Raw genomic sequence first — 24,403 nt, 5'->3', positions numbered from 1 at the left:
TCTGTGGATATATAAATTTGGGTGTAGTGAGTAGAAGTAGGGAGATGATTTCAGCATTGTATGCAGCACTGATGAGCCCAATGATGGAAAACTGCATACGGTTCTGCTACCCATCATTTAAAAAAAGATCCTGAAAAATTAGAGAGGTGAAGAAAAGAGCCACTAAAATGATACGAGGACAGGAGGAAAAATGTCTTACAATGAGAAACTTAAATAGCTCAACCTGATAAAACTGAATTTATCAAAAAGGGAAGAAATTGATCTCAGCATATAAGTACAGACATCACAGAGAGAAAATACCAGGCATTAAAGGCTTTTTCTTCTAGTCGGAAAAAATCATATCAAAAACCAATGGCTAGAAGCTAAACCAGACAAATGCAAGTCAATAACAAGGCACACATTTTTAACGATGATGATGGACAATTACAGTGAACTAGCAAGGGAAGTGGTAGATTCTCCAACTCTTATGTGCTCCAATCAAGGAAGATATTCAAGTTGTGCTTTGGTCAAGTGAAAGTTACTGGGTTCATTACAGGGGTAACCAGTTGAATTGTAAAGACAGGAAGCTGCACTTGATGACTTAGTGATTCTTTGTGGCTTGAAACTCCATGAAGCGACAAAGAATAATAGAAAAATGGCTGCAGTTTAAAGGTGCATACTTAAAACTAGGAACATTTTAAAGGGAAAATAAATGTAGTAGGATGGACTTGGACATTTTACCTACAGAGTAAGGCTTACAGAACACTGATAAGGATCAAGGTCATTGTCTGAAGTTTTTTCCACAGCATTTGGTGTCCCTGTAGTGTTTCGGTCTCTTCCAACCATCTGGCTAATAAATTCTATTTCCTGTTTTGTTTGGAACTGCTACTATGTTCTGAACTTCTTGCATCTGCATTTCGTTGAAAAGCATTGCTTCAAGGACCATTATTACATTTATGCATATCACAAGCTCAAAGAAGTCTCACTTGCTTTTTAAAACAATATTATAGCTTTTAGGGAAGTTATTTTATTTGTATCCCCTATAAACATCTGGACCAAAAACGTTTGTCAGAATGCTGAAGGTGCTTGATAAAATTTCTCTTTTCAGCAACCTCAACACAAAAATGTTTGGTTTAATGGGGGGGGGGGGGGCGGGTGTCAAGATTGTATTCCCAAAAGACAGTTGGATGAGTTCTAAACATCTGTGCAAAAAGTGCCTGTAACAGGTCACAAACCCACTGGGGTGGCCGTGACACCTCCTACTAGGACTGCGGCTTCTGTCTGACTCATACTTATGGCCTCTCCCTCTAGTTCACTCGCCCCCCCATGCCTTGATCTTACCATTAAAAAATGATTAAGGGAGGCTCCCAACAGGCCTCAGAGTGAGCTTCAATTCTGGTATTTCCCTGCCAACTTGACGAGGCACCTGTAGCCGTAGGAGCAAAGTGCGGGGCTCCTTTTCCTCCCCTATACCACACCCCAAGCCTTGTGGATGTTATCATAATGTTGTTCTCTCCTGTTGGGACTTCAGCCTCCTCGGCCTCTGCCCCTTTACTCTCACTAGGCCTTTTAGCCTAGGCCCACTGCATCGGACCTGGCTTCGAAGCACTATCATCCATCTATCGCTTTCAGTCTCCTGGCCCCTGGCCACTGTCTGCCAGGCTCCTAACCCACTATGGTTGCACTCTTCTGGCGGTGGGCCCTTGGCCCCTATCTCACTGTGCCCCTCGCAGGCATTGGGCCCCTGGAGCCAGTCTATTCTGTAGCCTTGCACTGCCCCCTCCATGAGCTCAACAATAGCTCAGGTCTTGAGCCCACCCATGACAAGGCTCAAGGCAATCATGTACCTCACAGGCACTATTCAGACTTCCAAAACCACCCTTCCAATCCCAGCCCAAACCACGGGTATAAACAGAAACAAAGCTAGAAGCCCTTGGGCTATAACAGAAACACAATAACAGCTGAAACAGCTCTCTCTAACCCTTTAAGAGGCCAGACTTTCTTTATGTCCTCATGGGCAGATCTTCCCACCCAGGATTATTCCCTAGCCTATATACTCGACCCTTTGGGGCTCTCAGACCCTCCAGTAGGCACCTCAACCCTCTGGGGTTAAAAAACCCAAGGCCACTTGCCCATAAAAGCCCACACTTTCTCAACGCAGAGCACTTGCCTCAGTTCCCCAGTTTTGAGTCATTCAATGCAAATCAGGTTCATTCAGGGACACTGCTGCCTTGCAGCCAGGTGCTCCTTCCTGCATGGTGGCTGGGGAGAAACTACCTGACTGGTGCAGGCTCTGGGCTTATCTAAGTCCAGCCTAAGCCCTCTTCTGGTCAGCTGAGCCTCCCATTAGCTCCCCTGTGCCACCTGCAAGCAGTCTCTCAGGCTGTTTGGTCCCATAAAGGAGCGGGCACATCCCAATGCTCTGCTACAATGCCCACTTTGTTTTAAAACCAGATTTTGCCCAGAAAGTGTTTTTGTAAAACATGCTTGACTGACTTTAGCTTGGCACCATTTCTCTTCTCTAGCAGTGTAGGCGTAACAATGCAGATGTTTGTTTCGAGAAGGATGTGGAGAGATTAGAAAGAACAGTCTTCAAATACCCAAAGGGCAGTTAAAAAGAGGATGGAGATGGGCTTTACTCTGTGGCCACAGGAGACAGAACTAGGAGCAGTGGCCTCAAGCTGCAGCAGAGGAAATTTAGGTTGGAGATTAGAAGGAACGTTGGGTGTTTCTACATGTCTTCTGTGGGTACCGGGGGCGGTGCTTTAATTTAAGCTGTTCGGAGAGCCGCTCTAATTGAAGGGCCCGCAGAGTCTCATGTATCAACATCCCCATGCTTCAAAACGGCTGTGGGGGCATTTTAAGTAGAGCTCATCGAATGAGTCCTAGTTAAAGCACCCCCACCACCACTTTGAAATGTGGGGACACTAATACATGAGACATGGAGGATGCTGGAGTGCACTAATTAGCATGCTCCAGCGGACTGATGAATCGAGTCTGCTCTGATGCATTGTAATTACACCATGTCAAAGCAGCCTCCCCGAATGTCTACAGGCAATCTTTCTGATTATGAGGGTGGCCAACCATGGGAAAAACTGAGGAATCTCCATCCTTGGAAGTTTTCAGGAGCAGATTGAACAGACGCTTAGCTGAGATGGCTTAAGGTGATCCTGGCTTGAGCAGGAGGCTGGACTAAATGACCTTCTGAAGTCCCTTCTAGCCCTACTTTCCTATGATCCTATGGCAGAAAAGTCTTGTCACTAAAAAACCCCCAAAACCTAGAAAATTAGAGTTTTTCATAACTCTGCCACAGGTTTCCTGAGTGACCTTAATCAATTCACTTATCCTCTCTATGTCTCCTAAAATAGGAGTCATCTTTTAACACTTGGAGGTAGATGACTTATGTACTTCAAGATTTTTACAGGTGTTTCAGATCAACCGATGAAAGGCCAGGCAGATTTTCTATTCCTAATTATAGTCTTTCACCTGGAGTTTGAAAGTAGAGTTAAATTTGTGTACAGTCACTTACTCCTTTAGAATAAGTGGGGCTGGGATTTTCAAGGGAGCCTCTGGGAATTACAATCCTATTGAAACGCGCTAGGAAGTGAACACTTCTGAGAATGAAGCTTGTGTGTTCCTGGAGATGTACGCTGTTTCTTGCATAGTAGTACTTAGGATCAAATGATTATATTTGTCTTTGCCTTCTTTTTACTTTAGGAAAGGTTTATTGTCTAGCTTCTGCCTCCTTCCCCACCCCCTCATCTACCCAAGTGTCTCACCATTAATGGCAGATAAATACCTAATGAGTAGATTGGACATTTATCTCTCCCTCTCCATCTGGACTTCATGGGCTTTGCTAGATCCTTATTAGATTTGGGTGCAGATTATTGACTTAGGTATATGAGGCTATTGTAACCTCATCTCAGGGTAAAAGGAAGAGGAGGAGGTGAAATGTAATTCAGCTCTTGTTCTCTGTGCTAGGTTAAGTCAATAAAAAGTTTGAAAATGCAACCAAAAGAAACCAATAAAGAGAAAGTTAATAATTGTGTCCCATACCAAACACAGCACTTTTATGAGCACTGGGAAGCAAAGAACCTTAGATGGATTATAAAGGCTGAAGCTTTCCCTATATTAGCTCTAAAATGTGCTAGTAAAAAAGGTATAGTGTTAATAAAATGAAAAACTACTCAGAGGGCAAAATGACATCCATTTATGGAATAGGAATACTTTTATCACCACTCAGTAAAAGGAGATCTGTTGCTTATGATTAAGTTATTTCTGCTCATATTAAATGGCCATATTGGCACATGGAGTTCCAGTAAAATTGGAGCACAGCACATACAAAGATTTGCTGAGCTTTTTGAAGGCTCTCTGTGACTGAGACACAGAAGTGTCACTACAACTTAGTCCCTTTGGGGCTAAATCCACAAAGGGACTTCGAGACAGTAGCATTTCTTTGTAGCACTCTCCACTCTCCCTCAGTCTTCACAGCTCAGGTTTGGCGCATAATTCAAATGCAATACCAGCTTTTAATGAACAGGGGGAGGCGGGTGGACTTAGACACGATGAGCACTAGGAGACCTAGCAATACTTACATCAAAAGAGCTGTAGGACTTCACTTAGCACAGCAAGTTGATTGTACTGAAAGAAGCCATACAGGCAATCCCATGGCAGCATAGACTATACTTCAGCCAGGGCCTCAAAGGAGGATTTAGCAATAAGGGGATTCCATGCCAATTTACTTCTTAGCTTCAGCTGAGATGGCCAATAAGGATGTACTTGCCTGGATGGATTTTTAGGTTGTCAGCACTTGTCCATTAGGGGCTGGGCTGAGACCAATGGCTCAAATGAGCAACAGGTAATGGTATTCAGTAATGCGAGATAAAGCCTCTTACTTTTTGTAAACAAAACTACCTGGGATGGAGATCAGAAGACATGAACAGTCTGTGTTACTACATCCACAGCCAATTCCTGGCCAGACACTTTCCACAGCATACGATATTCTTCAAGAGGAAGCATCCAGAACCCACAACCTGGAGAAATACTCTTTTTGTAAAAACCTGGAGCGCCTGTAACTACCTTTATCTGCCCACGCTGTGTGATTTCTGGTGCACTGCCATGAAAATAAACAAGTTACACCTACACCCCATTCCTTCACACCCTATTTTCACAAAGAGATGGAAACATACTGATGTAAGCATAGAAATTATTCCAGGAATAAACTAGTGAGTTAAGTGTCTGAGCCAGTCCTGGGTCTGCTCCGGCTGGTAGAGAGGGAATCTAGGAGGGAGGCAACTTTGTTGGTTGTGTCTCAAATGGGTATTTGATGTTTCCTAATATTTCCTGTGTTCTAGGTATTTCCTAATATCAAGAACACAGCTTCTCTTTTTCCTAGCAGTCTCAAGAGCATCCCCTTGTGTCAGTCCCGCTACCCCTGCCAGAACCAGGTATCTCCTCTCACCCCACCGCTATTTCTGCCCCTATACCAAAAGGTGTATGCATCCTGAGGATTGAGCCCCATGTGTCACAGCTGGGCCCAGCTGCCTCTGCCCAGGCTTGTGCACCCAGATAGGGACTTAAGTGGCCTCAGCCGGCCCCTGCATGCTGGGATCAGGCCTTGATACCCCTGCCCAGACAATACACCAGTATCTGGCCCTGAGGCCCCATGCCAGGCCCTCCCAGCCTTGTGCACTGGGATCAGGCACCACACCCCAGGATTGGGATCTGGGGTCCCACATTGCCCCTGCCTGGCTCTATACATTGGAATTGGGCACTGGGGCTCAGCACTGCTCTGCTCCTGGCCCCCCACTCTGGGATCAGGCCTCGTGCTGCTCCGCATGCCTGATCTAGTGCACAGGGCCTGGGACTCCCCATTGGTCCAGAAATTTGGCAGCTGGGTGGGGAGAGAGTGCCACCACTTGCTTGCCACCAAGTTTTCAAACCCATGGGGGCCCGTGTGGGCCAGATGACGTGGTGCCAGGAGCTGGATCTGGCCTGTGGGCCAGGGGTTGAGTACCCCTGAGCCAGTTTAAGGCTATTTTGGATAGCTCTGCATTAGTCTGTAGTGTACACACTGTGTTTCTTATGCCGTCAGGGTGTTATTGTGCCTGTCTTGTCACAAGGGATCCTAACTTCATTTTCCAGATAGAGACTTCGTAGAAACATGGAATCATAAAAAAAAAAATAGCTGGAATGGATCTCCAGAGGTCATCTAGTCCAGCCCCCTACTCAAGGCAGGATCATACCTATCTACATCATCCCAGACAAATGTTTGCCTAACGTGTGCTTAAAAAATTCCCAGGATGGAGAAGCTTCGGGGGTGGGTTGGATCTGGCCAGCCAAAGGATTGTATCCAGCCTGCAGCAGATCCCTCAGCTTTGCACGGCCCAAGCATGTGATGGGATAGAGCAGCACAGCAGCCAGACTCAGCAACCCACCCCTTAACAGCAGCGGCTCCTTCTGGCTGCTGCCACTAGCATCTCAGTGGCCTCTAAACCAGGGGTAGGGTGGGCAAAATACGGCCCACGGGCCGGATACAACCCACCAGGCCATTTTTTCCGGCCCACGGGACCCATAAAAAAATTTGGAAAATTTATATGCATCTGCCCCTGGCTGCCTGTCATGCAGCCCTCGAAGGCTTGCCAAAACTCAGTAAGCAGCCCTCTGCCCAAAATAATTGCCCTTCCCTGCACTAGACCCATTCCTGCTGCCCAGGCACTCCAGCCTGTCCACCTGGCACCCACTGCCAGGGGTGCCAGTTGGAGTGGGAAGGCAGGGTCCACATGGAGACCAGCCCCAAACCCCCATGGGTAGGGCACGCGTGGCCAGGTGGCTGGGATGGGGCCGCAGGCAGGGGAGAGCAGCATCCAAGAGCAAGACAGGCAGGCGGAGCTAGGATCATGGAGCAGTGACAGGGCCCAGGACGCAGCTCCCCACAAACCCCTGCCCGTGGAACCGGTACCTATCACAGGGATGTGAGGGGAGCAGATCATGGCTATACCCCAGGCCCTGACCCCACACTGTCACCACCCTGCTATCCCGCTTCCCACCTACCCATCCTGCTCCTGGATGCCACTCCCCGCCCACCCACAGCCCCATCCTGTCCACCCAGCTGAGGGTACCCTGCCCACAGGGCTCCCTGCCAGTCTCCATGGAGAGCCCACCCTCCTACCCACTATGGTGCCAACAGTGGATGTGGGGAGGACGGGCTCAGAATCAGTTGCCCTTTCCCCAATCAATTGTCCTTCCCCGCTCTAGCAATTGTTATATAGCATCAATTGCCCTTCCCTCTCCCCCCCTGCTGCACTGGGTCAACACCCGTGCCCTCTTCCCCGCCCCCCCCGACACCAGACTGGGTCAGCAACACCCCCTCTCCACCTGCACACGACACCAAAATTCCTAAAGTAGCCCTCCAGCCAAAATACCTGTCCAACCCTGCTCTAAGTCATCATCAGTCCCAGTGCTTAACCACCGTCATGGTGAGAAAAATGCTTCCTAAAATCTAACTTAAATTTCTCCAGCTACAATTTGCTTCTTACACTGCCCCTGTGGACACTGAAGACAACTGATCATCCTCCTCTTCATATAAAATCTTTTCTATTTCAAGACTGTTATCAAATCCCCCATCAATTTTGGCTTCCAGAAATTATATAATCCCAGTTCTTCTACCCTTTCCTTATCTGTCATGTTTCCAGACCCTTAATCATTTTTGTAGCTTTCCTCGGGACTCTTTCCATTTGTTCTTATCTTTCTTGATGTGTGAGGCTCAAAATTGGACACAGCACTCCAGATGAGGCCTCACCAGTGCTGAACAGAGCAGAAGGATCACTCTGGGTGTGTCTACATGTGCAATTAATGCTATTTGGGTTTACTGTGCAGTAATTTACTGTGCAGTAAACCAGCCAGGGGCAGGCATCTACACATGCAGCCATTTGGGAGCAGATTTGCTCCTTATGGCAGTAGCCTGCCTGCTCCAGGCCCCCTCCGGCCCTGCTCCACCCCCTACAGCAGCCAGAAGGAGCTGGAGGCTCTGGCCACAGCTGCCAGGGTGTCAGGGGCAACTGTTTAAAAGCCAGCCCCCCATGGTAGTCCCTGGCCACCTGCATTCCTGGCCTGGAGCAGCCTGCAGCATGCTGGCACCGCCCTCTATGGCTGTCTGCAGAACCCATCAGTCTCGGCCCCGTCTGCCCTTCCCCCACACCACATGGCTAGACTCACTGCTGGATCTGAGGCCCTGTGTTCCCATGCTGATGACAACCAGCCCCTGGGCCACTGCCTGGACTGTGGATGCTGATGCACACATGGATGCTGCCATGGATGCCATCCACAAGCTCCTGAGGCTCCAGCCTGTGGGCCTGCCCTGTCAACCAGGACTGGCAGCTACACATCATCCAACGCACCTGGGATGACAAGCAGTGGCTGGACTCATTCTGCATGACCCAGGCCACTTTCCAGGAGCTCCTCAATCAGCTCTGCCCACACCTGGAGCAACAGTTCACCACCACGTGGCCTCCCTTTTCCATGGAGATCTAGCTGGCCATAACCCTGCTCAAGCTGGCTACACCCACCAGCCTGCACTACTTTGGCATAGGCAGGGCAACCACCAGCGAGACCATCCTGAAGGTCTGTGGCACCCTCCAGGTCATGTTGAGGCTTGCTGTGATCCGAGTCCATGACCCCCTGGAGGCAGTGGTGGGGTTGCATGCCCTGGGCTTCCTCCAGTGCAACAGGACCCTGGATGGGACCCACATATCCATCACCTGCCCATCCCAGGGTAACCACCCATGCTACCGCCAGTGGGGCTTCCCCCACTGTTGTCTGCTGGCTTTGGTAGTGCTGTAGGCTGTTGTTGACCCGGCTGAGCTGGAAGCACCCATGATGTCTGCATCTTCTGCAACTCTGCCCTGCAACCCTGGTGAAGAGCTTCATGCCAGGGGTGCCAGACCTCCCTCCAGCTGAGCGATGGTTCAAGCATCTCCACATGGATTCTGTGACCTCAGCAAAAGGGTTCTTTCAACATCTACGGATCACCGAGTCCTAAAAAATTTGATGTTAATGACTAGGCTGGGAGTCCATGTTAAAGAGATGCAAAAACAAATCATACATCATGGTGTTTGCAAAGCATTTTGACATCTGTGGATCAAAAGCACAGCTGGTGCTGGTCAGAGCCACCTTTGCTGAAGATAAATGCACTGGCAACCTGCCAGTGTATACACTGCTCAAGAAGCTATGGTGAGGAGTACAGGAGAAGTATTTAAAGCAACATCTGTAAAATACTGATTACAACAAGCCATTTTCCCTGCTCCCAACTAAAACCATGGCTAAGCCCAAGACCACTTCTCTCTCAGTCTGACTTTCCTGCAGCTGCAGTTAGAAACTCGCCTTGCCTCATTAGCCAGCCTCCTAGCTTGTCATCTGCTGGCTTTGCTGACACTTTTTTTCCATCCATAATGCTTCATTGGAAGTCATCCTACTTCAGTGAGAAAATAATGAAGAAAAATTTGCATCCGATGGAGTCTGCTAAGGCCCTAGGCTCAGGTTGGTCTCTTTTGCTGCTCAATTCCTGTAACATCTCCACGGAGGTAAAACCCAGCACTTCTGCAATTCTGAGGTGTCGTGGTTCATAGTCAGCGAACACTACCTGGGAATTTGGAATTTGAAAGACATTAGGGGGACTGGTCTGGAATCCGCCTGCCATCAACCTGTTCTCTACTCTCATACAAATACATGGCAATTCCTCCACTGTCGGTTTTGCAAGTACTTTGGGACAGGAATCACATCATCTTAGCAGCTATACAGAGCAATAGTTAGGATACTGGCCTGGAGTTCAAATCCCATACTTAGGGATTGCACCTCTTAGACCCAGATCATGAAAGGGGGCTAAATCCCACAACACCAACTCTTGTATTGTCTAGGCTCCTGGCCACGTAGTGGCATTCACAGCCCTACGCTAGGTACTGCATCTCCCTATACAATGTTCAAAGACAGCTGGGTACCTCTGAATAGGCTGTACAGCAACCAAGACACTGGGCAAGGAGCTGGCCAAGTTGCCCAATAGGAAATGCTGAGGACAGGGCTTTGTCTTAAATCTTATGCCTCCCTTCTGTCCTGGACTTCAGCTGCCTTTCACAGCACTATGTGGAAGGGTTTCCTTCCGTTTGGTATTCTCATCAGTCAACCCTCCCCTGAAGATAGGCACCAAAACTTTTTCTCCCCAAACCCAAAGAGGGGTCACACCCTTTTAACCAAGGACCCTGCTGTTAGGGTACACCATAGAGGTTTAGGAGACTGGGGTTCAATTCTGTCCTCTGCATGCCAGGTTGAAACCCACATCTCCCACCTCCCAGGAGGCTCACCACCAGGTTAAAGGCTATGCAAGGTGAGAATGGCCCTCACTGCATCCTGGTTAAATATCCCGTGCAAAAGTGAACTACTTCTATGCTTGCTGGCCAAAGAGAGAGCATGTCCCAACCCAGCAGTCAGGACATTCACTGGGAGGGGGGCAGAGTTCCAGACTCCTGCTCCAAGGGGCCTTTAAACATTTTATCCAGTCCTTGGAGCAGACACGTGAACCCAAATCCCCTCTACCCAACTCAGTGACCTAATCATTTGGTCACAGAGTCATGCTGAGGCTTGCAAGTGCCCCTCTCTTTCTCTGGCCCACTTAATCTTTAGGTATTGCATGCAGAGGGGAGCAGCTTCACCAGGAGGATGGGAGTATCCCTAGCCCCAAATGGCCTCTAGCCAGGTGATTGAAATGCTCGTGTCAAGTTAGAGATGAGAGTTTGTGTCCCCTCAGGCGGCGGAGGGAATTAGACCCAGGTGTCCTGCGTTCCAACCTGCTGCAGAAACAGCGAGCTCAGCAACCCCGGCCCTATCCTTTGAAAGGCAGGAACAGCTTCAGCTGTGTTTTGCACCCAGCCCAGCCCAGCAAACGCGCCCTGGGAACGCCTAGCACGCAGGGCCCACAGGGCAGCGAAGCAGAGGAACCACCTGGCCTATGGATCCCAACAGGGCTCAGGCCCAGGATAAGTGGAGAGCCTGCAGAGAAAGGCACTCTGGGCAGGCCCAGACGCAAAGCATTCGGTGCCTGAAAACATAGCGAGACAAAACGAGGTGCCCATGCATTCAAATAGGCAACAGCTAAGCAGCGGCTTTAAGGACTGACGACTAATTCCCCACGTAAATCTCACTTGAAGCCCTAACTTCCTTTGTTCTTTCTTCCGGGCTGAAGTTTCTGTCACTTAGTTTTCCTGTCAATAAGTTGAGGAGGTCATCACTTTCCTATCTCACAGGAGACCACAAGATTAAAACCTACGGCACCCAGATACTATGGTTTTGGGATTATTTCTAAAATTGAGCATACCCAAGCAGGACCCCAGGACTGACCAGATAGTAGCACAACGCAAGTTATTTAACCTTCTGGTTGTAACATGGGGTTTTTTTGTTAGCAGTCTTAGCTCAACGGATCCCACACTGGTAGTACAGCGAGTGCATACCAGAAATGCTCGAGTAATAAGAACTTCCTGTGACATTCACAAAGCGGGATTGTAGACAGCAATTTCACTGATCACTAAAGCAGTCAGTAGGAATGCCAAGCATGCACAACCAAACACCAACTGAGGCTGATCTGCAAAACCAGTTAGCATACATGCTGATTCAAGCCTGATCCAAAAGCATTTGACTGAAACACGAGCTCCCGTCAACACCCTGAGAGTGAATTTCTTGCTTTTATTTGTAAGAACAACCTGAAGAGACAAACCACTTCTCATCAGGCAGCTCTTGCTGAGATTAAAGACAGTCTATAATTGCATTTCTGAATGGCTATGGTGTATTGGGGGGGGGCGGGGTCAGGAACCATCTTATTCCCATTTTGCCAACTTGCTTGATAACTCCACCATAACATCTAAATTGCCTGCATCTCGCTAAAGTGTTTACACATGTCATTTATGTAAAACTTCCCTTATTTTTATAAATCCACCAAAAAGCAGACAGTTCACATTGGTCCACACTTCCAGTTACAAATCATGAGCACAAACCAGTTAGCTGGATAGTCAGGCTTAATCAGATAACACAGGCAAGGTACAAGCTGTCAGCACTGGGGCTGGGGGGAGAGGAACACCCTTTACCTCCCCGTCTCCACCTTTCAACAGGTTTTCCCTCCTCCTGAGACAACAAACTGCTGGGCTCTTTGCAAGTCCCGCTACTGACCCTTGTAGTGCTGCATAATTATAATCATTAGCACAAAGGATTATTCTTCCATCTTCAGGAGTCTGTACATGTCTTTCACAGATGGCAGAGGCCAAGATTATAAAGCCCAATGAAGCTCCTTATTTACACCAGCTAACTCCATTCACTTCACACCTGATTTACAGCAGTCATTAACAACAGAGCCAGGCCATATCTACAATATTTCTCACTTCAGGAAAGTGTCTCAAAGCAGCGCTAAGTGGGGTTTTTTTCCCCTCTCTCTAACCATTTTGCATGTGTAATTGGCAGAAGCAGAAACACGATCTGCACTCCTAGAAACACTCCACGTTGTGCTCATCCAGGACAGGCAAATTGGTGTAGGCAACTATCCTCAGGCCCGCCGCCCGCTCTGACAAGCTCTAATTAGAATGTATCATATCAGACTCGAGTCATCTAATTAGCACGCTCCAGCAGCCGCAGCGTCATGCGCATTCAGCATCCCCACATTTCAAAACGGTAGCAGGGGCGCTTTAACTAAAGCTCACTCGATGAGCTTTAGTTAAAGCGCCCCCCCACACACACCATTTTGAAGCATGTGACGCTGAATAAGCCAGACACCGCAGGCACTTTAATTAGAGCAGTCTTGGAGAACCACACTAATTAAAATGTCCCTCTGTTTTTTCCCCAAAGCACATGTAAAGATGCCTCCAAAAAAGGCCTTGTCTCCCCTGCGGTGCTTGGACAGGAAGCGAGGAACAGAAAAGTCAGAAATCAGGAGCAAAAAAGGGATGGCTTTGGTAATGGCGTACGTCTCGTGTTTGCGGGCAAGTCCTAAACATGCCACAGAGGTGCTGACCTCATGTCCTGAAACTTAATAGTTTCCAAGCTCAGGTCAAATTGCTGGGGAGGGGAAAATTTAGAGAGGTTAGTGTAGTTGGTCAAAGAGTATGGGCTCAAGGGCAACTGTAGGGCCAACCCTAATTAGCAATGTAGATGTAGTCTGAGCACCTTAAGCCTGTTTCAGATCACTTGGCTACTAGGCAGAGGAGGCACATGATTTAATATTCTGTTACTTCTTCAGTAGCTTCTGAGTTCAATGGGAACGACAGAGAGACTAAAATTGCCCTTTCATACTTGAATCAGTGATGCCATCCATTGAAGAGTGTTGATCTTTGGCACCAGGGATGACTCTTCCTTGATATTTCTAACTCTGGTGAGCTTACACCAGGGATGATTTCAGCTTGTTATAAACTAGTCCAGGCTAGAAAGCAGTGTAGGATGCGAGTGAGGAGAAAGGAAACCAACCAGGAATCTCAGGAAGAAATCAAAAGAAGTCCTAAAAGTTTCTCTGGGTTCATTCACGTTCTCAGTCCGCTCTTAAGAACGCTGGTTCAAAGATTTTGCAAACTGTATAGAGTAGAAGTCTGTGTGTAGATGAAGCAACGGGCATGTGTGCTTTAAAGCAGGCTAAATGTTTTTGCATCACTTTAATGGTGTCAGTGTTTGCACGCATCAGCGGCATATTGCACATGAATTCCAGCCACTGTACGAAATTCAGCAACGTAACGTGCCACAAATGACTTGGGGCACAGCAAACTAAAACTCCCCCGAGGAGTTTTAGTTTGCTGCCCCTACAGCCGTAGAGTGAAGCACTGGGCTCCATGCAGCTCAGGGGCTCTGCAGGAAGCCCTGCAGGCAGCCTGGCAGCAGCCTGGGAAGGCATGCCTGATCTTTTTTTTTCCCACCCCCTGGAGTCTGCCTGCCTGCCTGAGCTGCACAGGGGCTTGGTCCCTCCTTCCACAGCTGGGACCCTGAGAGTGGGTGCCGCCTGGAGGGATAGGGGGGCACCGCTGCCGCGGAGGGAAGCACCAGTGCCCTCACCCCCGCTGTGGCCCAGGGACCCCCGTGCCCGCCAGCAGCTTGGCCTCCCCTCCCCACTGCTGGAAAGGCAGGTGTGTGCACAACATGGGGATTTAAAGGGCCCTAAATTGAAGCAGTGTTTTTAAAAACCCACCATTTCAATGTAGGGCCCCTGTTTCATCTGCACATGCCCACAAACTTTATTTCCCTGTTGATAAGAAGCCAAGCAACAGTTTTTTACTTCATTTGTTTGAAGAGCTCCTGGCTGGTGTGAGTTTTGATTGACAACAGTATTCATTTCGGTTATATTATTTTACTTCTTCATCAGACATGTATGAGCACATCCATACTCTCTTGTTTACATGAAAAATATCAAACCCAGGATTGTATTCTAAATCACCTTTCTTTTTCACTATTATTTTTTGTACTGAAAAAAAAAAATCAACCGCATCATCTTTCAGCAAAAGATAAAAAGGCACCCATCATGCCTAAACTCAACCCAAAGGAATCCAGCTCCAACTTTTAAAAGCCAAACAATAAAAATCCAATTTTCATAAAGCCGAATGTCTGGCAACTGAGGCTTAAATAAGACTTTCTCCTCAGCTAAAACATCAGTGCTCCAGTGCTATTACACTTATGTGCTCTTGAGAGATGGGCACACATACATGTCTGGCTATATATATTCAGTCCCTTTTAACCTTCATTAAATTCCAGTAACAAATAAATAAGATAAATATAATTTGCATTTCTAATATGAATTAGAAGAGCCTGCCAGATGGGTAGCTATCCTCCAGCAGGGCTGTTGTTTTTAAGGAAAGGAAAGTACTAGCACATCCCAGCTGTTTGGGGCTTGTGATGTTCCCACACTTAGAAAACCATCGCCCCTGGCTTTTCCCTATAATTAGTTAGTGCTAATACCCTTGGTTAGTCTATGGAAAAGTCACATTCTGAAAGATCACCCTTGCGAACAGCTGTACTCAGGAGACAAAACGTCACTCCTCCAAGCTGTCAGCCAATTCATCTCCAGCAAAAGTCAACCGGGCCATAAATTGGGAGTTCTTTATCTCAGGACAGCAGACTGAGCTTGGTTTAATTGCTGAGCTATGCTAATGAGCCTTGTTTGTGACACAAGGTGCTTCATGGTGGCTCTGTTTGAAAACATGGTATTGTAACCCCCCTGAGGGCAAATACAATCAGCTTAAAAACACTGCCGTCTGGATACAGAAAAGAAATCTTGTAATGGTCCCTTCAGCATGGCACATTATCAAAGGCATCATTAACAGCTGTTTCATGTAATGGCAGCAGGCTCTCCTGGGTGTGCTCAGTTCATTTCACTGCTATTTTTTTAAGCCCTGAGTTTTGGAAACATGACCATCAAGTTGGCTACAAGAAAAACAGGGGGGAAAAAAAAATCAAGATTTGAGTCCTTTCCAGCAGATAAAAGCTGCTTCTCTTTTTAAAGGAAGAAATCAAAACAGGGAGGGAAAAAAAAAACAGTAGCGAAGTGTCACTCCACTGAATCCTTCGAACCATAATCACTCAAAACCCAGATTTTGCTTTGTTAACTTCGAATTAGGAATTCTGATACCAAAGAGTTCAGTTCATCATTCAAATGACAAAAACACAGTCTAGAAAGCCATGATGCTATAGATGTTGTCTTGTCCAATTCTCAGCTGTTATTTTTTTGTGGGCTGGTTTCAAAAGAAACCTGTCTCTATCTGTTTCAGGCAGAAAACCACAAGCCATCATTTCCATTGCGGGGAGGCCTGTTCTCAGCGCCCTTCAAAATCAGAAGTGCTTAAATACAGAAGTGTTGTGATTGCAGCTGAGCCTAGACTATAGGTTCGTTACAGGTCACAATGACACACATGCTAGGGACTGTACAAACATTTAGTAAAAAGACACCCCCCAAAATCGTATAACTAAAGTCTCTAGCCCTGCGCACACTGCTGTGAGTAACTCCAGGCGTATGAGTGGCTCCACTGAAAACAATGAAGCTGATGAATGGAATGAAATCAGTAATTACCGATGTGTTTAATTATTTGTAAGACTGGGGGCTAAGTGCTTCATTTTAAGTTTTATGTTTGAAAATATTGGTTATAATCTCTCTGCATCTGAGTTTAGTCCTGCAGGCTGATAAGTAATCTGGCCTAATTAAGCAACTGAGTGTTTTATTTTAAGCACATGGGTAGCTCTGTTGACTAATTGCTTTCCTCGTTTGAGGCAGAATGGACTCAGCCTTTCTCCTCTAAGATGGATTGGATAATATCTACATCCTGCAGATACTTGAAACCTCATTAAACTCCCTGAAGACCATCTGGTGAGAGGAGACACTGTCATGCAAAGATATCCCCTGCCATTGCCATGGCCAAGACATTGGCAGTGCCCTTGCCTAGCTGCCCTTTACCTTTTGGAAACATGCTGCAAACATGTTTTTAAGGAAGGAATTAAGTATTTTTACACCACAGAGGGGCTGGGAAGGTAGCTCCACTAGCCCATCACTCTTACCTTGCTATTTTTCCCCCTTCCTGCCAGTCCCCTTAATGTAGTGCTGCTCTTCAATACCTGGTCTCCTTATGAGTATATCATTCAGAGGAACCCCTGGGGATCTACCAGGGCATGGACACTTGGAAAGGGATTCTGGTAAATGGGTCTTATTGACCCATTCGCTCACTCTATTAAGAGGCAGCATGACTGGGGCTCTGGACTGGACCTGGGAAGACCCTATTGCATGGCCTTTGACTGTTCTCTTTGTGCCTCTCCCAACACATCCACCTTGTCTACTTATTTTGAAAGCTTTTTGAGACTGAACTGGACTTTCTCTCACTGGGTATATGGACAGTTCCTGGCATGATAGGTTCCTGGACTTGGATAAGCCTCTGGGCACTAGTCTGACGGTACTAAAAATAGCTCATTTTTCACAAAGTGTTCGTTTTACGCTGTTCATAACATAAAATAACAGCTGTTACGAAAAAATCCCATTGGACTAATTTAAAATGTGCTGTGCAGTGATGTGCTGACTGCCCCACTTACTCCTGCTATGTGGGGCAGCCAGTGCTTAAAAATTAGGGCTGTGCAAAGATTCAGTAACCAATTCGATTCAGAGAAGATTCAGCCCAATTTGGTGGCCGAATCTCCAAGTCTGAATCGAATCAGCCCCTTTTGAGGCCATGAAGCCTGCCAAGTTTCAAGGAGATAGGTGCAGGGGTTTCTGTATGTAGAAGGTATGAGGTTTCTATATGGAAGATTGCCCCATCCCCTCCCTCTTCTCAGTTTCTGTTTGCCAAGAGCCTTCCGAATCTCCAAATCTCTCTGAATCTCTCTGAGTTGAATTGGATGCATCCGATTCGATTCAGGCCTTTTAATGGGTCTCCTGATTCAATTCAGATTCAGGGATTCTGCGCCGATTTGGAGGTTCAGCCTTAGACTATAATGGGGAATCACTAAAATGCCTATAACTTTATCATTTTTCTTCAGATTTGGATGAAAACAGCAGGGATGATAGCCCCTTCTGAGGGCATGAAGCCTGCCACCATCCCTGCTCTTTTCATCCAAATCTGGAAAAAAATGACAAAGTTATAGGTATTTTAGTGATTCCCCATTGTAGTCTAAGGCCGAACCTCTGAATCGGCGTCAAATCTCTAAATCCGAATCGGCTGAGGGAGTTGGCTTCTTGCAGTGGGATGGATGGGTGTTTATACTCAAATTTCTGGCTGAACCTTCCTTAAGAGTCCATATCTAGTGAGGTAGGGACTGACAATCCTGGATACTATGCAGCAGACTAGCAACTATGAACCTGTTGTCTGTGGCTGTATAGGATGATATGGATGAGAAGTCAAAAGGAGTCCCCTTATGCTGAGGTCCTTTGAGCACTGTCGGATCTGATTACAAGAACCAGGAGAGTGGATTCGCATTGCTAGACTCTTCCATATGTGAGAAGAGTGAATAGCATTGGATTAAGCCTTAGCCACAAGGTCCCATCTAGCCAGCAGAGCCTTATGCACCTGGTTAGGAGAGGCTGAACTGCACATGCTTCCTGGCTCTGCAGGAGAGATCCCAGCTGAGTCACCCCCCCTGCAATTCATCTCTAAATGCCTGGAAATGAAGCATAGCTTGAAAGAAGAGGGGAAATAAACCCTCCTTCAAATGTGACAAGATTACCATAATCCAATACTAGTATAAAACATGACCTCTGCTAAGGAACTCAGAGGAGGACATTCCCCTTGAGACCTGTTATCCACCCAGGTGAGAGCCTGCTCTAATAACTCATTAGCATTTGGGGGAATTGTATCGTTGCAAGATTTTCCTAAACTGAAAGAAAACGCACGCACACATAGACACACACATATTTTCTGACTGGTGCAATTTCTGAGAGGACACCACAAGAAGAGGGTGAAGGTACCCTCTCTTTGCTGATATGATTGTACCCATTACAAGGGCCGTGCAGAGATTAGGAGACAATCCCACCGGAGAGAATAAAGATTGCAAGCATGCTCTCTCCATACATCTAGCACACAGGCTTCTTTATTGTGCTGGATTCCTGTTCTTTGACTCAAAGCCACATTCTGCCCCTGCTAATAAATTATACATTATTTTGTCTGCCACGGCTTGTGAAGGGCTTTGAGCGGTTCTGATTCTGACAGAAACTTCCCCAGTGAAATCAGTATTTAACACTGACTGAATTCAAGCAAGAACCCATTTAAATACCACCTTGCTTTCAACTTAAAAATAAATGTAATGAACTGACTGGAGGAGTGGGGAAAGGAAAGATTTGCGGAAAAGATACACCCCAAAAGCAGGAAGAAAGATCAAGCTACTCTTGAAACAAAGGCAAGCCCCGGACCTAAACAACAAATCTAGCTCAGTAAATAAAGTCTGCAGGCATGACAGGTTTCCCCCCCACACAGAGTTTTGTCCCGCAGAGACATAGAGTTGTGGTTGGGGTTTTTTTCACAATGAACATTATTCCATGTAAATGCTTGTGCATGTTTACTGATAGAGGAAAAATGAGCCAACAATGAGCTACCCCTGGGAATCTGAAAACCTGCACTGTAGCAATGAATCAGAGGGACAAAATCCATTTAGCAAAATGCTAATCTTTAAGGAATGTTCTTTCACACTTGAGTTATTTTCCCCTACACCCCCAAACTCAGTTCAAATCTGGTGACGTGCAGCACTGATGTGTGATCTCTTTCTCCCCTTCCTGATCTGCTCCATATATATTAACAAGTGCTGAACAAGCAAAACCCCCAAGTCCACTTCCACAACCTGTCATGGGAGAGCATGTGACCAGATCCTGTTTTTGGTGACATGCCTGTGAACATCTGTTTTACACACGATAAATTACTATCATGATTATTTATACAGCCATATATTGGCTATTATATGGTCGTGGGCATGTTATTTATTTAATCTTTCGAGATGGAGTTCTTAGTCGTCAGCCGGCAGCAACTGTTCCTTCCTCAGCCTCAATTCTCTTGCTTAAACTGCCTCTCCGTCTCAAGCCTGCAACACTCACAGAATCATAGAAGTCGGGTTGGAAGGGATCTTCAAGTCTGACCCCCTGCCGGAGCAGCAGAAAAAACTGGACTCAGATGACTCCAGCCAGGTAGGCATCAAGCCTCTTCTTCAAGACCCCCAGGGAGGAGCCAGCACCGCTTCCCTTGGAAGTTGGTTCCAGCTCCTAGCTGCCCTGACCGTGAAGTTGTTCTTATGGATGTCTAATCTAAACCTCCTCTCCAACAACTTGTGGCTGTTATTCCTTGTTACGTCAGGGGGCGCGAGGGGAAACAAGGTCTCTCCCAAACCCTTCTGGTCCCCCCTAGTGAGTTTATAGATGGTCACCAGTTCCCCCCTCAGCCTTCTCTTGCGGAGGCTGAACAGGTTCAGGTCCCGCAGTCTTTCATTGTAGGGTCTGCCCTGTTGTCCCTGGATCATGTGGGTGGCCTCCTCTGGACCCTCTCCATGTTGTCCACATCCCTCCTGAAGTGCGGTGCCCAGAACTGGACACAGTCCTCCAGCTGTGGCCTGACCAGTGCTGCATAGGGGGGGAGGATCACCTCCTTGGCCCTGCTTGAGATGCATCTGTGGATGCACGACAAGGTCCGGTTAGCTCTGCCAACCGTGACCTCGCGTTGTCGGCCCATGTTCATCTTGGAGTCAATAATGACCCCAAGATCCCTTTCTGCCTCCTTACTCTCAAGAAGGGAGTTTCCCATGTTATAAGTGTGCTGCTGGTTACTACTGCCCACATGCAGCACCCTGCACTTGTCAGTATTGAAATGCATCCTGTTTTTGTTAGCCCACCCCTGTAACCTATGCAGGTCTTGCTGCAGTCTTTCCCTCCCTACCAGCGTGCTCACCTCACCCCAAATTTGGTATCATCTGCAAATTTAAACAGGTTGCTTTTCACCCTGTTGTCCAAATCGCTGATAAAGAGATTGAATAGCGCGGGCCCTAGGACTGAGCCCTGGGGGACTCCGCTGCCCACTTCTTCCCAGTCGAATATGACCCGTCCACTACCACCCTCTGAGTGCGACCCTTCAGCCAATCTGCAATCCATCTGACTGTGTAGGCATCAATGCCATAGTCGCCTAGTTTTTTAATGAGGATGGGGTGGGAGACGGTGTCAAAGGCCTTGCTGAAGTCCAGAAAGACTACGTCCACGGCAACACCTGCATCCAATCCTTTTGTGACCGGATCATAAAAGGCAATCAGGTTGGTCTGACATGACCTGCCCCTAATGAAACCGTGCTGGTTGCCCTTGAGCATCATCTCTGAGGCCGGCCCATTGCAGATGTGCTCCTTGAGGATCTTCTCAAAGAGTTTCCCTAGGATTGAGGTAAGACTGACAGGCCTATAGTTGCCCAGGTTCTCCCTCCTCCCTTTTTTAAAGATGGGGACCACGTTGGCTATCTTCCAATCATCTGGCACCTGGCCCAAACATCTGGCACACTAAAGCCAATGAGAGCTTCTCCATTGACTTTAGCAGGACGAGGATGGGCTTTGATGTACAAAAGATGTGGCTTGATAAGGTTGAGTACCTCCCCAGCCCCAAATTCTGAATGCTCATAATAGTACCGTCTTCCTATTCATCCAAAAAACCCAGATTGCCTGCTTCCCTAACGAAAGCCAAATTCCTCGCAGTCAACATTCCCCTTTCAAGCAGATCAAAACTGGACCGGCATTTAAGATTGGAGTCTATGACTTTTCAAGGTCTACAAACCAGGGGACTAATGCAGTGAGTCACAGTGTCAGCTACCTGACGTGATTTCAAATGAATTATGCCTCAGGTGGAAGGATGCTCTTGTGATAAAGGCATGAGACAAGGCCTCCGCTCTGGTTTCCATTCCTGGCTCTGTCACATGCTTTTGATGTAACTGTGGGCAAATCATGGCCCATTCTGCGCCTCACGGTCCCCATCTGTAAAAACAAAGATAATATTCCCCTTTCTCCCTGAGCTGTTGCAAGGTGCTCACATAACAGGAGGATGAATGTCAGACCAATGCCTAGAAAATAAACATCCTAGGCTTGAGAGGGACCTGCTGCATCAGCTTTAAAAGCCTGTAGGGAATAGCTGGCTTTAAGAGTTATTTTAGTTCGGACTATAAACATGTATCCCTTGTTTCACTGAGCAATGCCATCCAACCAAACAACCTCTGGACGGAAGTGGCAAAGAAAAAGCTGTCCTCACTGCAGCTGGAGCAGCTGTGGTAGGGGAAAGTTTAGGGCTACCCCATAACGTGGAGTTCAAGCCCAGGCAGGGTCCAAAGAAAGTCAGAAAACTACTTCCCCCTTTCCCCTATGTGCTCTGTGGTCGCTGGGAGCGGAGACGCCCCATGTTTATTAGTCCATCAGGCAGCAAGAAGGGATGGGAAATGGGTGGCATCGTGGCCCCACAGCTCAAAGCGTGCTGGCCAGCACCGAGCTGCCGCCGGGGGGGAGCAGGGGAGGCGCTGGAGAGCAGAGGGGTGTCTCTGAGCTGCAGCAAGGCAACGCATCTCAAACGCCAGCCCTCACCTCGTCCCTGACCAGATGAAAACAGCCACTTACAATTGTTTCACTTGGATCTGACTGATTTCCCTAAATGGCAGGACTCCTGCAAGCATGAATTGGCCAAGACGGTGCGTTTCAAAAGCTACAGATTTACCCACATTGTTGTGTCAGGAGGAAAACAATGTGCAATACCAGGGGCTCCAGAAGGGCGAACTGATTTGCCAAGAGAGATTTTCTGGCAGATGCTTTCAGGCTCCAGCTCCCTATTTGGCCGTGCAGCCAGGGATTCATCCTGTGAATTGTGTGCACATGCCAACGTGCTGAAAGCGTTGGCATGGATCCCACTGCATTTGGCCAGGGGCTGAGCAGTGAGATCGAGTGAAACATGACTCCAGTGTTTTGGGTTGGTTGTTTTTTTAAAACCCAAAAAGCCTGCATTTTAACCTATCGTAATGACTACCAAACGTACCCAACTTATCTTTGTATCTCACTAGTAACAAATAAACTTCTTAGTTGCTGCATACTCTGACCCCAGTCCAGCAAACTTAATCCACTGTTTAAGCTTGTAAGTGATCCCATTGCCTTCAGTGGGCCTTCGTATGGCTTGAAGCAGAACAGAGCTGTTCAGCAGGCCACAAGCAGCCCCCCGGGGTTAATGCACTGCACTTTAGGCTCCCTGTGAGCTGTTTCCCCCATCGCTCTGGTGGCTGCTGATGATGATGATGCTGTCAGGGCCTCCAGGCTCCCTCTCCCTCCACCAGCTTGCCCCTGGCTAGGACAGCACATCTGAGGGAGATCAGGGCTCCAGGATCCACGTAGCCCTGGGCAGGGGACGCCTGCGCAGCAGCAGGAGTTTGAAGTGGCTAACACGGCATGGGATGGAGCATCGATAGGAGGGAAAGGACAACATGGGGACAGCAGGGAGCCCACCTGGCGTGCCACCTGGAGGGCCTGTTTTCCCCCATCCACTAAGTAGCTGGACAGCTCTGGAGGAAAACAGGCACTTAAGGCCTTGCTAGGTTTGAGCCGGGTTGCTCAGCACCTTGGTCAATCCCTAAAACGAGCACCCTCCACGCTATGGGCCTGATCCAAAGCCCATTGGCGCTTGGAGCCTTCCCACTGATCTCCCCGGGTTTGGGATTTGGCCCCACAAGATTTGAGCTCCATGGGGTTTCCCAAAATGGCCAGTGTTTTCCAGAGACTAGCCAATCCAGTACTGCCTCCTTGCACAAGAACATTTTTTTTCCTTAAAATCGGCGGGAGAAGCTTTGGCTCAAAGGGGTGCTGAACTGGGACTCAGATGAATGTGGCTAAGGACAACGCAACTCAGCAGATGCCATAAGCATCTCCAAAGATTTTTTTTTTTTGCCAGATGGCCTCAGGATCCTCCCCAATCCGTTGACTATTGCCCTCAGACCATGGCTCTTCCTACAGCCAACCCTCAAAACCCAATTTCCATCAGGCTGGCACGTTCTCTCTCTTCCCTTCCCTCTTGCTTTTCCTGAAATGGAGACCTTAGAATTAGGAAAGTTCACAGATAGTCTAACCTTGACCACTCTCTCCCTGTCATTGTCAGTAAAGAATATTAACATTTGTCCCGTATATTGAGAAAGAAAAGAATGGGTCTCCATCAACAAGCCCATCCTCTGCTTCTACTCGCACCTCCTGCGTGGACGATTCCCATGATCTTGAGTCAGCCCAGTCATTTAACTAGCTCAGGCTTACAGACTGTAATAGCTTCGGTGAAAATTCAAGGTGAGGAAGGCTCTCAGGGGTTAGGATGCTCACCTTGGCACTAAGCAACCTGGGCTCAATCCTCTGCTCTGCTATAGTTTTCCTGTCGGTCCCAGGACAAGTCAGTTCGTTTTTTGTGTCAACTGGGGATGATCGCACTGTACAGGGGTGTGGTAAGGATAGATGCATCAAAGAGGTGTTGGTGACTGTGAATAACATCTTCTCTCGCTTTTCTGTTCAGTCTGTTGACACACCCTACCCGACGGGCAGTTAAAAATGATATGTGAAAGATAAGAAAGCTCTCCTTTAAACACAGATTCCCTCGGTTACAAAGGCGGTTGGTGAACCTGACATCCTGTCAGCTTTGATCGAATGAATTAAAACTGGTGTCAAGTATTACACAGGCCCCTGGCAATCTGTGCCACTTTTACCCATTTTCCTCTCCTGAAAAATTGTTCTCTCTCCTGTCACTGCAAAAGCCCCACGCAAGCGAAAGAGAAAATTATCAGTTGATTGTCTACATGAGAAAACACTAGGAAAAGAACAAAAAAAAAATCTTTCTAATTGTTTTCATTTATGGTAGTGATAGGAGTCACTTGTTACAACAGTAGGAGCAAAATTCAGATCAAAACATGATTTTTTTTTT

This window comes from Crocodylus siamensis, chromosome 7, assembly GCF_052110815.1.
Source record: "Crocodylus siamensis isolate JL-2025a chromosome 7, ASM5211081v1, whole genome shotgun sequence".
In the NCBI taxonomy this organism is placed as follows: Eukaryota; Metazoa; Chordata; order Crocodylia; family Crocodylidae; genus Crocodylus; species Crocodylus siamensis.
This window is presented reverse-complemented; position numbering follows the sequence as displayed.